The 17,310-nt window shown below is 39.8% G+C and overlaps 1 non-coding gene across 1 annotated transcript; it reads left to right on the forward strand.

The window, feature by feature from the left end:
- The first annotated feature begins 216 nt into the window (after positions 1–216).
- TRNAC-GCA lies at positions 217–288 on the forward strand. Its single transcript has one exon. It is a non-coding gene; the product is annotated as a tRNA-Cys (tRNA).
- Positions 289–17,310: the final 17,022 nt, after the last annotated feature.

Genomic DNA, 17,310 nt, shown 5'->3' on the forward strand with positions numbered 1-17,310 from the left:
GCTAGTGGATGTGATGAAATTCCAGTTCAGCTATTTCAAATCCTAAATATGATGCTGTGAAATTGTTGCACTCAATATGACAGCAAATTTGGAAAACTCAGCAGTGGCTACAGGACTGGAAAAGATCAGTTTTCATTTCAATCCCAAAGAAAGGCAATTCCAAAGAATGTTCAAACTACGGAACAATTGCACTCATCTCACACACTAGCAGGGGCTTCCCTGATAGCTCAGTTGGTAAAGAATCTGCCTGCAATGCAGAAGACCCTGGTTCGATTCCTGGGTTGGGAAGAGCTGCTAGAGAAGGGATAGGGCACCCACTCCAGTATTCTTAGGCTTCCCTTGTGGCTCAGCTGGTAAAGAATCTGCCTGCAATGTGGGAGACCTGGATTTGATCCCTGGGTTGGAAAGATCCCCTGGAGAAGGGGAAGGCTACCAACTCTAGTATTCTAGCCTGAAGAATTCCATGGACTGTATAGTCCATGGGATCACAAAGAGTTGGATGCAACTAAGCGACTTTCACTTTCACACACTAGCATAGTAATGCTCAAAATTCTCCAAGCCAGGCTTCAACAGTACTTAAAACATGAACTTCCAAATGTTCAAGCTGGATTTAGAAAAGGCAGAGGAATCAGAGGTCAAATTGCCAACATCCATTGGATCATCGGAAAAGCAAGAGAGTTCCAGAAAAACATCTATTTCTGCTTCATTGACTATGCCAAAGCCTTTGACTGTGTGGATCACAACAAACTGTTGTGGAAACTTCTTAAAGTGTTTGAAACTGTGATCAAAGTTTTCTTTGATCTCTTTTGTAGAGCTCTTCTGTGTATTCTTGCCACCTCTTAATATCTTCTGCTTCTGTTAGGTCCATACCATTTCTGTCCTTTATTGTGCCCATCTGTGCATGAAAATTCCCTTGGTATTTCTAATTTTCTTGAAGAGGTCTCTAGTCTTTCCCATTCTATTTTCCTCTACTTTGCACTGATCACTGAGGAAGGCTTTTTTTATCTCTCCTTGCTATTCTTTGGAACTCTGCATTCAAATAGGTATATCTTTCCTTTTCTCCTTTGCCTTTTACTTCTCTTCTTTTCATAGCTATTCTTAAGGCCTCTCAGACAACCACATTTTCAAACTGTGGAAAATTCTTAAAGACATGGTAATACCAGGCCACCTGACCTGCCTCTAGAGAAATCTGTGTGCATGTCAAGAAGCAACAGTTAGAACTGGACATAGAGCAATAGACTGGTTCCAAACAGGGAAAGGAGTACGTCAAGGCTGTATATTGTCACCCTGCTTATTTAACTTATATGCAGAGTACATTATGAGAAATGCTGGGCTGGATGAAGCACAAGCTGGAATCAAGATTGCCAGGAGAAATATCAATAACCTCAGATATGCAGATGATATGCAGATAACAGCACCCTTATGGCAGAAAGTGAAGAACTAGAGAGCCTCTTGATGAAAGTGAAAGAGGAGAGTGAAGAAGTTGGCTTAAAACTCAACATTCAGAAAACTAAGATCATGGCATCTGTTCCCATCACTTCATGTCAAGTGGATGGGGAAACAGTGAAAACAGTGGCTGACTTTATTTTTTGGGGCTCCAAAATCACTGCAAATGGTGACTGCAGCCATGAAATTAAAAGACACTTTCTTCTTGGAAGAAAAGTTATGACCAACCTAGAGAGCATATTAAAAAGCAGACATTACTTTGCTAACAAAGGTCCGTATAGTCAAGGCTATGGTTTTTCCAGTAGTCATGTATGGATATGAGAGTTGGACTATAAAGAAAGCTGAGCCCTGAAGAATTGATGCTTTTGAACTGTGGTGTTGGAGAAGACTCTTGAGAGTCTCTTGGACTGCGAGGAGATCTAACCAGTCCATCCTAAAGGAATTCAGTCCTGGGTATTCATTGGAAGGACTGATGTTGAAGCTGAAACTCCAATACTTTGGCCACCTGATGCGAAGAGCTGACTCATTTGAAAAGACCCTGATGCTGGGAAAGATTGAAGGCCGGGGGAGAAGTGGACAACAGAGGATGAGATGGTTGGATGGCATCACCGACGTGATGGATATGTGTTTGGGTAAACTCTGGGAATTGGTGATGGACAGGGAAGCCTGGCATACTGCAGTTCATGGGGTCACAAAAGAGTCAGACATGACTGAGCGACTGAACTGACAGAACTGAGTTTCTTTTAAGTGAAGTATTATCCTGGTGAACCTACCTCAAGACTTTTCTCATACATATGCATTCAAAGTAAACATGTTTTTGGTAGTTTGGAGAAATGCTTTAAGCAAAATCAGGTGAGTATGGTAGGCAATATGCTCTAGTGGTCAAGGGTTTGGGCCTGGACATGTGCGGGGTTGATGGAAAACCTTAGCCTTGGAATACTGCCACCACTATCATCAAAAGCACCTGGAAACTTGCTGGAACCATATTTCTTGGGGTCTTAACCCAGGTGTACTGAATCAGAAACTTTGGAAGTGGTGCTGTGCCATATGATGTAACAATATCACCTGGTGATTCTGATATAAGCTAACATTTGAGAACTCCTAACTTGAACTATTAATTATACTATATTTCATCGCCTCCACCTTTTCTTTCTTTTGGGGCCTATTTGATTGCAGGTCCAGAATAATTGCTGTGTTGTTATTCTATTTTTCTACTTGTAAGTCATGGAGAAACAAAGTCTTCTACTGGAGTACGCTATTGAGGTTGGTTTTTGGATCCAATGGGCCCGATTGCACATGCAATTTACCTGTTCAGTTTATTTCCCAGAGTAGCACATATCTAATCTAGAGACTGAAAGATCTAGTATTATAAAAAATAAATAAAAGTAGTCACCCTTTCATTTTAATAAATAGTTCTTTTTGCTCTTATTCCGGTATTGTTCCAGTTGGCTGTGTGTGGTGTTCCTAAATATGGAAAAGATGAGTTTCATAGGAAGAGACGGTCAATATTTAATATTCAGGTCTGAGAATCATGCTGGGAGGGAAAGAATGAACCATTTACTTGGAAATAAGTAAGGAGTAAACAGTGATAGTAACTCAGTAGTGAAATAAATGCCAAAGGAGGCATTTGAAAAATAGTCTAGTTACAGGGAGGGTCATGGTATTGAATAAATGTTTGGGTTGAGGAACACTGTTTCATCTTAGTTTGCTTTGAGAAATGAAAGCAATGACTACCAATTAATGGTGCATACAGCAATTGCCTTTCACTGCCACAGACTGAGAAGCTTCTCTGAAGTGAAAAATTAATAGCAGTATACCAGTTAACAATAAGTATTATACTTGTATTTTCACTGGCCAACATAAGGACTCTTATTTTTCCTTTTATATTTTCTTTACTGTTCCTTTCTTCTACTCCCTCAAGCAACTATTCTGGTGCATTTTACATATATTCTCTTTTTGGGGTAAAATTTGAGTTTTCTATATTTAATAATGATACAACATGTTAAGTATGCAAAAGTAGAGAGAAAATTATAATGTGTCAATAATAATAAACTGATGGCCCAGATTATTTTATCTATAATTTTTCCCCTACCTTAACCACTTATCCCCATCCTATCCAGGTTATTGTGAAGCAAATTCCAGACTTCATCTTTTATCTTACATATTTTAAACTTACGATATTTTTATATTTTGTGTATTCCTTGACCCATTTTTTTTGTGACCTATCTTTGTGATTGTGTGTACATCTAGTCTACTACTTCTTAACTACTTCATGGCACACTGTGGTTTAACTATCATATTGTGTATCCATTTTCCCATTGTAGAACCAAGCAGACAGCTGTATCTCCATCCTATCACCAACAGAACTGCAATAAACACCTTCACACATGCTCCCTGATGATCTGTGTGGGAATTTTTGTGATAATAGTTCAGGTACGGAATTTTAGGTCAAAGAGTATGTAATTAGTTCACCTGATTAAGTGCTTCCAGATTGATGCAGACCTTCTAGAGATCAATCTGTACACTTGCCAGGAACACTTGGCATTCTCTAGCAAATTTTTCTGCAGTTTATTAGGCATAAAATGATACTGCATTATTCTAATTTGCATTTTTCTGATTACTAATAGGTATACAATTCTTTCCACAGGCTTATTAGCTTTTGGGGTTGGTTCTTTGTTGATATCCTTTAATATCCTTTGCCCATTTTTTCCCATTGGACTTCTTATCATAGTGATTTATAGGAATTTCTTCATTTTTAGTTAGGCCCTTGTTAAGTATTCATATTGGTAGTATCTCCTTCACATTTGTCATCTGTTCAATTCTTTCCATGGTGTCTTTGTACAGAAAAATTTAATTTTGGTATAAATTCAGCTTGGTTTTTTTTGCCTTGTGGTCTGTTTCTGTTGGTGTAAGAAATTCTTCCTTGTCTTTATGTTGAGGATATCCTTCTATATTTTGTTGACATTGTAGGTTACATGAATATGTCTAGGTCCTTATTCCATTTGGAGTCTACCCTTTTGAACTAAGTAGGAATGCATTTTAATTTTTCTCAAGGCATGAACCAGCTTTCCCAGCTCTCTGTAAATTATCCTTTCACTGTTGATTTGTGGTACTGTTTTTATTAAATAATAAATCCCCATATGTAAATGAGTATCTCAGCTCTTTACACTATCCTATTAGATGATTTCTGTTTTTGTACTAGCACTATCCTCATTTTTATTGGTGTTTATAGCATATTTTCATGTCTGTGGCATAACATAACATTTTCTTATTCTTTTTCAAAGCTGTTTGCATGCATCTTTATTTTCCTACACATTTAGAAATCAGTTCCTTGAATCCAGCTTGAGTTTGGATTGGGGTTACATTAAATTTGATTAATCTGGGAGATAAAATAGTATCTCATAATGAAACCTCTCACCTGTGATTATAGAAATCTTCATCTGTTTATCAAAAGACACCTTCTGTGTCTTTAATTAGATTTTTGAAAATTTTTTTCATAGAGGACTTTGGTTTTTAAAGCTGAAACCTGGGTACTTTGTATTTGTTGTTATTAAAAATAAATTACTCTTGTGTTTCCTATATGGTCATCTTAGGTTAGAGAAATGGTATTGATTTTTAGGGGGTGAGAGGGGCAGAGGAAGATTTTTGAATCCAGTCTTAACTGAATATTCTCATTCGAATAGTTTTTCTTGATTATTTCTCATCTTCTTCCTCAATACTTTCTGCAGATTTTTTGTAGATACTCTCGGGAAATTCTTCTTTATTCATGGATTGCTGATATTTTCTTTTGAATTCATGAATGGATGTCAAATTTTAGCAGAAATAGTTTTGCCTCTTGAGAGTTTTTTTTTCTATTAGTCAGTTGTTGGCACATTTATTTTCCATATGCTTTGTTTTGAAAACTTTCTCATATTTTCTTGTGTTCTGAGTGTTTCAATCTGAGCTTCCAACTTTAAGTCTTGCACTTTTGCTGTAATAGTTACTCCAAATATTTTGATTAAAAAATTTCACCTATTGTCACTCACAAAACTTTATTGTGATAAAACTCCTCAGAACTACCCTCTTAAATTTTAAGTGTGTAATACAGTATAAAATATAGGCATGATGTACAACAGATCACTAGAACTTATCTTGAAAAAGTGCAACTTTATACCTGTTATGCAACAATTCCCAATGTTTCCTGCTCTGCAGTCCCTGGAGACCACCATTGTACTCTGTTTTTGTGAGTTTGACTATCTTAGATGACTCACAACTAGTATAATGCAATATTTTTATTTCAGTGACTGGTTTATTTCACTTAGCTTTACGGCCTTGAGGTTCATTGATGTTGTCACACAAAGCTAGATTTCCTGGAGTATTACTCAGCCATTAAAAAGAATACATTTGAATCAGTTCTAATGAGGTGGATGAAACTGGAGCCTATTATACAGAGTGAAGTAAGCCAGAAGGACAAACACCAATACAGTATACTAACGCATATATATGGAATTTAGAAAGATGGTAACGATAACCCTGTATACGAGACAGCAAAAGAGACACTGATGTATAGAACAGGCTTATGGACTCTGTGGGAGAGGGAGAGGGTGGGAAGATTTGGGAGAATGGCATTGAAACATGTGAAATGTCATGTATGAAAGGAGATGCCAGTCCAGGTTCAATGCACGATGCTGGATGCTTGGGGCTGGTGCACTGGGACGACCCAGAGGGATGGTATGGGGAGGGAGGAGGGAGGAGGGTTCAGGATGGGGAACACATGTATAATTTTTTTTAAATTAAAATTGAATAAAAAATGAAAAAATAAAAATAAAAAAAAGCTAGATTTCCTTTAAAGGCTGAATAATACACCCTTGTGTATATATACCACTTTTTAAAAAACTACTCATTTGTCAATGGACATTTAGGTGGAAGCCTGGTGGGCTGCTGTCTATGGGGTCGCGCAGAGTCGGACACGATTGAAGTGACTTAGAAGAAGAAGAAGAAGAAGAATGTGAAGCATCTTTTCATGTGTCTTTTCACCATTTGTATATTGTCTTTGGAGAAAGGTCCATTCAAGTCCTTTGCCCACTAAGAGAAAATCAAGTTGGTTTTGGTTTTATTTCATTTTTCTGCTAATGAGTTATCAGAGTTCCTCATATTTTGAATATTAACCCCTTATCAGATACATGGTTTGCAAATATTTTCTTCTGTATACTGCCTTTCACTCTGATGGTTTTCTTTGCCATATAGAAGCTTTTTTAGTTTTGCAGTCCAACTTGTCTTAATTTTTTCTTTTATCTGTATTTTTGGTGTCATATCAAATAACTCATGTAGATCAGTGTCTAGAAGTTTTCCCCCTATATTTTCTTGTGGAAGTTTTGTAGATTTAAATATAACACTGGAATATAATTAATTTCAGGTAGTTTTTATGTATGGCCTAAGATAGAGGTCTAACCGCTTTCTTTGGCATGTGGAAATCCAGTTTCCCCAGCACCACTTGTTGAAAAGACTGTTCTTTCCCTGTTGTGTGTTCTTGGAACCCTTGTCAAAGATCAATTTACTATATATGCATGAGTTTATTTCTGGGATTTCTTTCTGTTCCATTTGTTTATATGTCTATTTGCTTATACCATGCTGTTTTGATTATACCACGTCGTTTTGTAATAACCTTTGGTATTAAGCTGTGTGATATCTCCAGCCTTGTTCTTGTTCCTCCATGTTTCTTTGGCTATTCAGAATCTTATTTAATTCTATATGTAAACTTTAGGATTGTTTTCTTTATTTCTGTTTAAAAAATTCCACTGGGATTTTGATGAGAACTGCATTGAATCTGTACATCTCTTTGGGTAGTACAAACATTTTAATAATTTTCTCATATCTTTATCATTTTAAACATATTTATTAGGCTGCTCAAAATCTATCAGTTCTAATAATTTTGTTTCAGCTGGTATACATTGGTGTCTTAAAAGTTTGTTTTGTTATCTTCAGTCTTAGGTTGCTTTTCATTTGTGCTCTTGTGGTCTCTTACTACTAGCTACTATGTATAATCAGGGCTTCCCTGGTAGCTCAGCTGGTAAAGAACCCCCCTGCAACACAGGAAACCCTGGTTCGATGGGGACGACAGAAGACGAGATGGTTGCATGGCATCACTGACTCAATGGATATGAGCTTGTGCAAACTCCAGGAGATGGTGAAGGACAGGGAAGCCTGGCATGCTGCAGTTCATGTGGTCGCAAAGAGTCGGACACAACTTAGCAACTGAAGAGCAATGAATAAACATGTATATTGGAGAAGAACCAAAGGCCAGGTCCTAACCTGCTTCCCTCCCTTTGAATTCAAAGGAGAGAAGAGGGGAGAGATGGATGAGAGTCAGGGCAGAGAGACCCAGATACCACAAAACCACTGTGAGCTACTACCACCACTCCAGGTCAGGCTTTGCCTTTAAACTTCAGAGACATTGAAATTAGGATATGAGGGGATTGTGATATAACCATCTTGGGATTTTAGGAAGGTAGTAAGTGATGAAGGAATGCTCAAGGATGGCTGACCTATCTCCTCTCCTTGTTAAATTCTCACCTTCAGAGGGCTCTATGTTGCTCTGGTTTTATTCTGTTCATGCTGGCCCCAGTGAACTACTGACTTTTCTGATGAGAGGCTGGTAATCCTTTTTCCAGTGCAATCTGGGGAGAGAAATGAGTGGCACTTAATTCCAGACCATCCTTTCACTACCACCCTCACCCAAAACATTCATCCTGCAGAGAAGTTGATCGGTCATGGGAGAGAAAAAAAGAGCAAAAGCAGGATAGTCCAAAGGCAATGATCTCTTATAGGAGGCCAGTAGTGAAAGCATTCAGTGCGGCTCTAATACATTTAAGGGGACAGTTTTCCTCAGAAAATTGTATTTCTATCAGTAATAGGACTTAAGCATAATTTATGGGCACTTTTCTTTTGGCTATAAAGTCAGGAACAATATATTCAGCAAACTGCAGAATTTGACTATCAGGTTCTGACACTAAACAGATTTTTGGTGACATGAGACTTGGTGGAATTGAGCTGAAGAGAGTAAGTTTGAGAATTGGCAGAAAGGCTAAATTTGCGGGGACAGGCAGGAGTTAGCCCAGGGAAATATTGGCTCTGGGGAGCACTGTGTAGGAGCAGAAGGGCAGTATGTGGGCTATCTGTCCTAGAGATTATATGTAGCCTAAAAAAGAATGCAATTAGGTGAGACATGATACTGGGGAATGAATGAAGGTGGGGTCAATTCATGTTATGCTTTGTGTAACAGGATAAGGATTAGAGCTTTATCTTAAAGGCAATAAAGAATATTGGTAGTACTGATGAAAAATACATTGTAACAGACAGGGAAATTTGTTTGGTTAAGGTGGTTCAGCAGTAGAAAATCCGCCTGCTGTGTAGGAGACATGGGTTTGATCCCTGGGTCAAGAAGATCCCCTGGAGAAGGAAATGGTAACCCACTCCAGTATTGTTGCTTAGGAAATTTCATGGACAGAGTAGCCTGGCTGGCTATAATCCTTTGGGTCACAAAAGAGTCAGACATGACTTAGTGTCTTAAACAGCAACAACATTATACGGGTAATAAACCTTCCAAGTGGTTTGGACTTTTTATATTTGTATTGTTTGGCTTTCCATATTATTTGTATTCATACTGTTTGGTTTTCCATAAATGGGTTTGTTGTTTAAGTAGAATCCAAATATTACATGCAGCATACTTAAAAATTTGTTTATTTGAAATGCTTATTTAACTGGGAATTATGTTTTTATTTAACATGTGAATAGGATTTATTAGGTCAACAGAATCAGGTGAACATGGCCCAGGCAATAAAAGAGTATCTTGACCAGGAAGATGAGAGATGCTTGCTTGATAAAGAGATGACTTTGATACTTTAGACTACAACAGAGGGAGGGGGTGAATGGGGGTTTGGTAATGAATTTGTACAGAGTGACCAAGTGTCTATGGATTCAAACCTATGGGTTTGAATTGTGGCTGAACTTTGGCTGTGAAGAAGTGCAAGCCAGTGAAGAAGTGCATCTTCTATTTGCATCTTCTGCACTTCTTCCACTGGATGTATGTCTTGAGATGAGTTCTGTGAGGGTCTCACAGGATGGAGCATCCAGGCACTTGGTGGTAGCCAGCTTTACAGATCTTTGTCCTGGAACCCCTTCCTCATTTTTCACCGCTACAGTTGTTTTCTGGGGTTACATCACCAAATAAAGTACTCTTACATAAAGTAAAATGGAGCAAGGAAAAATCTCCACCAAAATATGGAACAGAGTAATATGGCAGAAGTAAATTGAAATAATTAATCACTAGTTTCAATAGAGAGTAAAATTAGCAAAGAAGTTGTTAGGTTAAAACCAACCTCTAGCCTGTCCAGAAAGGATAGATATGCCAAATGTATATGAAACCTAAAGCTGTAGTAGCTATATCTCAGCCAAAAAGCATTTTTAAGGATATAGAAGATGCCCACAAATTTAAACCTAAAGGAATCCAATGCCTGTAAATATTTAACATAAAAGTAGGTAAAACTGAGAAGACTAGAACCACCAGTCTAACTGGGATTACAGCAAATGCCCAGCCTTCATTGCTCTGGGTCTCGTTTTGTACATCTTAAGGCCAACAAGGAAGGGTGAACCAACTTGGAGTTGCAGACTGAGGGATTAGTTATGCAGTCAGATGTGGACAAGTGGTCAAATAGCGTGAATACTGAAAAAAAAAATAGAGTAAAAAAATAGGTCACTGCATATCTTTGTAAAAATAGTTTTAGAAAAGAGAAGTCAGATTTCTGAAGGTCTAAGACTGAATGTGAAGTGACAATGTAACCGTAGGGAACTCTTGCATCTCTTTGCTTCTGGCAGCCACTGGACTCTCAGCGTGGTAGAGTCCTTCTGTTGGTAGAGTCCTTCTGTTGCCCTTACCATGCTCAGACTGGGGATTCTCTTAGAGGCAGCAGCTCTCACAGTCCCAGTCATAAGTGAGGCATAAGTCCATTAAACTCTAATTTACAAATATAAAGGGTAATTAAAAAAAATTACCCTCCTTCAGTCAGTAACTAAGTGAGAGTGATAGGGTAAGACAGTATCAGTCAGGGTCTGTCAAGGAAGACAACTCACACCAGATAATGTTTTAAAAAATACTTGTTTCATTTTTGGCCATGCTGGGTCTTCACTGCTGTGTGTGGGCATTCTCTAGTTGTGGTGCGAGGGCTTCTTTTGTCACAGAGCACAGGCTCTAGGCGCAAGGGCTCAGTAGTTATGGTACACGGGTAGTTTCCCTGCTGCATGTGGGAGCTTCCTGGACCAGAGATCCAACCTGTGTCCTTTGCATTGAAGACGGATTCTTTACCACTGGACCACCAGGGAAGCCACACACCAGACCATTTAACAGAAGCAATTTAACAAATTTGTTACTTAGATGAGAAAAGAACTGAAGGAGCTTCTAGGGGTTCTCACAGAAACTCAGGGCCATTGTGGGCTGGTAGGAAGGTGATGATGTCTAGAACTGTGGAGGGGGCTGCCTTATGGGAGCTAGGGCTGGAGAGGTCAGGCTGTTCAGTGATAGCTGGAGCCATACAACAGGCAGAATTATTGCTAGAGGCATTGCCCAAATAGAAGAGGCAGAAATACTCCCCCTTTAGTCTTTACTCATTGCCTCCAACTAAATGATGGACCCTAAAAGGCAGATGACAAGGGAGATGAGGCCAAAGGAGAATGGGAAATAGGTCTGAGAACAGGCAGGCAAATGATAGCCTGAGTAGGCAGGAGTGGAGCATATGCCTTCTTCCCTCTCTTGCCTCTGCTCTAGGACAACCCTCATCCATCATCCCAGCTGATCAGGGAATAAGAAATACTTGCTCTTAATATTTAGTAAGTGGTATTTTGAATTTCTATCTCCCATAGCCTTTCAAATCTTGGAGTTAAAAAAAATAAAAGTCTCTTAGTCATCTCCAAGTCTTTGCAACCTCGTAAACTGTAGCCCACCAGGCTCCTCTGTGCATAGAATTCTCCAGGCAAGAATACTGGAATGGGTGGCCAGTCCCTTTCGCCAGGGGATTTTCCTGACCCAGGAATTGAACCCAGGTCTCCTGCATTGCAGGTGGGTTTTTTACTGTCTGAGCCACCAGAGAAGAACATGGTTATCTTTTTCTCTGCAGTCAATCCCCCAGTATCAAGCTGTTGTATTTCTTATCTAGGGGGGGAAAAAGAAGGGCTATCTGCTGCTGCTGCTAAGTCGCTTCAGTCGTTTCTGACTCTGTGAGACCCCATAGACAGCAGCCCACCAGGCTCCCCCATCCCTGGGATTCTCCAGGCAAGAACACTGGAGTGGGTTGCCATTTCCTTCTCCAATGCATGAAAGTCAAAAGTCAAAGTGAAGTCGCTCAGTGGTGCCCGACTTTTAGCGACCCCATGGACTGCCGCCTACCAGGCTCCTCCATCCATGCGATTTTCCAGGCAAGAGTACTGGAGTGGGGTGCCATTGCCTTCTCTGCAAGAAAATACAGCTCAATCAGAAAATGTTACCTTTGTTGAATTAGCCTGAGTTTATTTTAGCTTTTATAGGCATTTCAATACACATAATTATTTGGAATTTTTCTTTTTTATATCAACTATTATCAAACTTGGTTTTACAAAGCATTCTTGGGTATTTTATCCTCTAGGTCATAAAAGCAAAGCTCTTATGTCTACTCTGAGAGAGGATGAGATTTTGATTGCTTCATATAACAAATTAACTATTCCTCCTAGCTTATCTATAAAATTGATAGACTTTTGAAACCTTTTTAGGATGTTGATGAAAAATACTGATACTGTTGGTTTTCTTAACGTATATTCACTAATTGGCCCTCTTTGGGCATAGTTGTTTAATTAAAAGCCATATACGCTGCAAATCCATGTTTCTCCACCTTACCCAGGGACATCTGTACTATAACCAATAAATGCCGCAAACCTATTTCTTAGGTAAAACCGTTAATTTAACAGAGCTTGTTCTTAATGAATTCATACTGTTTTATAGCGATGACTGTTTTCTAGAAGTGCTGACAAATGGTTTGATAGCCTATTAATAGAACATAATGGGAGAATGAAGTAAACATACTGGTCTAATGCTCTAAGGAAATACACTAGGCATTTTTTCTTTAATCTTTTAGAGCTATTTCCATTCTGTATGACTTCACAGAGAATAAAATTAGTGCTTCTGGGAGCCCGTAGATAAGGCCTTGTAGTGTTATGAATTAATAATATGAGTTTTCTTGGAGAGGGAACAAATGAGATGTTCTTCCCATGGAGGGTTTCTTTATTTTTTAATTTTGGAAAAATATAGCAAATAGGGGAATCAAAACAAAGTAGGAAAACTGAGCTCACTTTCTCCCATGGACACATCCAAACTATAATTACATATAGAACAGCTCTTCTGTAATTAAGTATATAAGGGGAAAAACATACCGAGAAGAGGGGAAGGGAGCCTAAAAAGGAAGAGGCTATCAAAACTTGGAGGTTCTCTCAAAGGAGCCAGAGATTTGAGCTCCACATTGAACAACCCAGCCCTAGGGACCAGTACTGGGAAGATGAGAGCCCTTAACTGGGTTTGAAAACCGGCCCGGCTTACAATCAGAAGAGCTGGAAGAGTGTAGGACACTGACACTCTGCTCTTAGACTGTGCATGCAAACTTTCTCGAAGTCCAGTGTAGGGGCAGCAGATAGCAAAGCACCTGTTGCTCTAGCCAGCCTGCCATAGCCACTCCGGCACCCAGCTTCTCAGCCTGGGCCTGGATCTGGCGTCCACCCCCTCACCAAGGTGGCGCACCTTGGGAGAAGCCCCCACCTATGCTGGACTCTGGATCTAGCACACCTTGAAGAAACCCCTAGCCTGTGCCAGGCTATGACCCCAGGCCCTACACCCTGGGTGCAGCCCCCAGTGCACCCCAGTGTGTGCTGAACTGTGGTTCTATGGTAGTAATACCAAAGTAGATTATGAAACAGAATGTACCAAGAGGCAGACAAGGACATTACACGATGATAAAGGGACAGTGACCTCATTCAGTAGTGACAAATAGAAATCTGAAAACCCATGGCTTAAATTTGGAGTTGTGTATACTTTGTAAAATCTCGAGAGATAGACAGTCCAGAGCTGACAGGACATTTCAAGATGCTGTCAGACCGAGGCTCCCCCTCTTGTTCTGCTCACTTCATTTGGCGGGATGGCTATTCAACCTTCAGCCTTGTGTGCACATCCCAAGCAGGAAGGAAAGTATGTGCCCAATTTTCAGGCATATGGTGGGAATAAACATAAATAGTCTAATCTTGCAACAGAATTATACACAATATCATATTTGGTTTATAAAATGGAGAAAATGGAGGCCCAATTTCCCAAGATAGGTAAGTGAGGCAGGAAGTCAGGGGTTCATTCATACATTTCTAACTCTCAGATCTTTCTAATATATTTTATTACCATTTTAGTAGCAACAATTTAGGACTTCCCTGGTGGCTCAGATAGTAAAGAATCTGCCCACATTGCGGGAGACCTGGGTTTGATTCCTGGGTTGGGAAGATCCCCTGGAGGAGGATGCCATGCCCCTGCATGGCAACCCACTCCAGTATTCTTGCCTGGAGAATCCCCATGGGCAGAGGAGCCTAGCAGGACTACAGTCCATGGGGTCGCAAAGGGTCAGACATGACTTAGCGACTAAGCACACACAGCAAAGAGAGCAATGGTTTAAGTTGATTTTTTGACTTCAAAGAAATATCAAAGGCTTTGTTTTTGTATTTTCTTTTCTTTTAAAGGCTTTGTTTTTGTAATTCACCCAATAACTAAATTTCATTACCTCATGTGACTCCCCTCTCCTCTCTACTAATTTATAACTAGAATTGTCTCTTCCTGAGAGTGGCCCTTGGCATAGTGGGGTCTGGGAGCCAACTTCATTAGGTCTGCCTGGCAGCAGCGATGGTGGTAGCAAGGCTTGTTAAGCACAGGTTACTAGACCCAATCACAGATCTAGTGAATCAGACTCCAGGGACTAGGTCCCCTGAAAATGCATTTTTAATAAGCTGGACAAGTGAACACTATAATCATTAAACTTTCCAACACTGTACTAGAGGATAATTTTCTGCTGAGAACAAATTTATTCTCTGAGTTGCAGCTGCTTCTGTGTTTTATGGGACCTTGGGGTGAAATTAAACAAGAGCATCATCCTGTCTTTCAGCAAAGGGTTTCTTACCTCTGCTCTGGGAAGTGGTCCCACACCTCCTGGAAACTGTGAGGAAATGATTTCTGTCAGCGAATACAGTTGGTGAGATTGGGGAGCATGTGTGTTAGATAATAAAGCATGCTGGTTAAAATTTTAGACTCTGAAGACAGAACAACTAGCTTCAAATTCTGACTTTATCTGAACTAGCTATAAAACCATGGGCAAGTTACTCAATTTTCTGTGCCTCACTTTCCTTCTGTAAAGTGGGATAATATATATCTCATGACTGGTATAAGGATTAGGAGAGTCAAACCATGGAAAGCATTTAGAGCAGCATCTTGTTCTCCATAAGCATTGTCTATTAATAATACTTTTGTAACATCCTGATCAGAGTTTCAATACCTGTATGGGTAGGGCTTCCCAGGTGGCTCAGTGGTAAAGAATCTGTCTGCCAATGCAGAATATGTGAGTTCTATCTCTGGATTGGGAAGATCCCCCAAGTAGGAAATGGCAACCTACTCCAGTCTTCTTGCCTGGAAAAGCCCATGGACAGAGGAGCCTGGCAGGCTACAGTCCATAGGGTCGCAGAGAGTCAGATGTGACTGAGCACACAGAGGTGTGTGGCATGTCTTTGTCTTATTGTAAGGCCTCTTATCACCCTTGTACCGATAATCTATTTCTTCTAAAAAGGGTGTGTGCATATGTGTGGGGAAGAGAGAGGATGGATATGCATGATTTTACTTATTACTGCCAACAAGCTTATGGCTTAGAGCCTATTAAGACAAAGAACAGAGCTTGCAGAGGTTCTCAGGCAGACCGTCTTTGTAGCAGAGTTCAGTTGAGGTAACTTGGCTGATTCTTTAGCTGCTTCCTTGAGCAAGCAGAAGGGTGGGGAGGTTGGGCACAACTTCTCTGAACCTCAACTCTTTACTGAAGAATACTTGATAGCATCCCTTCTACCTCAGGAAAGTTGAGACTAATTAAGCTGTTTCTGTGGCTCAGCATTTTAAGCTCCTAAGAGAATTACCTATGTTAAAACAGTATCATTGCAGCCTGTTTATGTAACTATGATCCCCGAAGCTCTTACTCCTTCCAGTTTGGAATGCGTACAGCAGTATCAAATGCATGAAGGTGAGTTGTTAATCAGATGCTAACTCACTTTTATGCAAGGGTAGAAAAAAGTGAACTCTCCAGTTTGAGTTCACAGATTTGATTCAGAAGAAGACAGAATCAGAAACCTTCTAGGATGCTGAGGACAAGTGTATATACAATAGATCTGTCTTGGTTATGAGTTATGAGAAAGCAATGAAAGGTGAATGTGCTAATTTGTGAAGTAGAAACATCTTTTCAGATGGCATCTCTCCACCATCAACTATTCTGTGCTTTAATACCACTATCTATACCTTTATCTGTCATGTAGCAGCTGAGCATTCCTGTGTGGAATTCCTCTTGATAACTGGTTGTATAGACCTCTCTGCCACTATGAGGGTTGATATAGAAAGAATCATATGGTGACCACTTCTACAGTGTTCCCAGTCATGGCTTCCTTTTATTTTCTATCCTACCCTGGGTACTCCTAGTCCTGAAGGTAGAGTGGATATTCTTCTTGTTCATTAATCCTGCTTTTAAACCTCAGTTCATTTCTTCCCCATCTCTTCTCAGGGCTTTTGAAGCATCTTATTGCCTGCTTGTTGTAGTAATTTATGAATCTTTCTCTTTCATTTTGATGATTTTAGCACTTGGCTTACTGTATTTTGTTTACCACTACTTCTGATACCATGTTTTAAAATTTCAGTATCCATGGGGATGATTCATTCAGTGTCTTGGCTTTTCAGTTCTTTAAACTCCTTTCCTCTATTGTTTCTTTCTTCCAGACTACCTCTACCACTGCTCTCATGTCATACCAGGTTAAAGCATCCTTCTCTGACCATCGCCTCCTTTCATCACCAATTTACTCCCAATAACTTACTACCCAGAATACCCTTCAGTTGACCTTATTGCTTTTTAACTATTCGTCAACTCCCTCAAAGGGCCTGGCTTCCTTTTCCAGTTTAGATTCCATCTTCCGTTACTGCTATCATTCTTCTCAATTTCACTTTCACCCAAACACCTTAAGGAGGCTGGAAGAACAACCCACCGCCATGCTGACTGCTCTCACTGTTAAATTCATATACGTATCAACTAAATATGCAAGTGGGCTTTCAGTGCTGCCAAACAATCCTATTGCTTTTTCATTGTGAATTCAGTCTTCTGCTCTTATCCTCAGAGAGGATCTCATACCTCTGCTTTCTCAGGCTCTAATATCCCTGTCCCCTCCTTGCATTCAGTGAATAACCTTACTACACTGAACATAGCAGTAGCATCAGAGTGCACCACGTGTTCCAAGCACACAATCTACTGACGTGTATGCATCTGTACTCTTACTCTCTGCTTCTATCCAGTGTTGATATCTAAGGCCTCAACTTGTGCACTGGGTCCCATTCCCTCTTACCTGCTTAAGGACGTCATTCATCCATGTGTTCATTCTTTGTGGCATCACTTCTCCTTTCTAATACAACATTCCCACCAGCATACAGGCATATGATATTTTCCATCTTAATCTTTTCCATTTGATCTGTACACAGTATTCCAGTAACCACCCAATTTCCCTGCTTTCTTTACAACCAACATTGCACAGGGGTGTTTACAG

This window comes from Bos indicus x Bos taurus, chromosome 10, assembly GCF_003369695.1.
Source record: "Bos indicus x Bos taurus breed Angus x Brahman F1 hybrid chromosome 10, Bos_hybrid_MaternalHap_v2.0, whole genome shotgun sequence".
Lineage (NCBI taxonomy): Eukaryota > Metazoa > Chordata > Mammalia > Artiodactyla > Bovidae > Bos > Bos indicus x Bos taurus.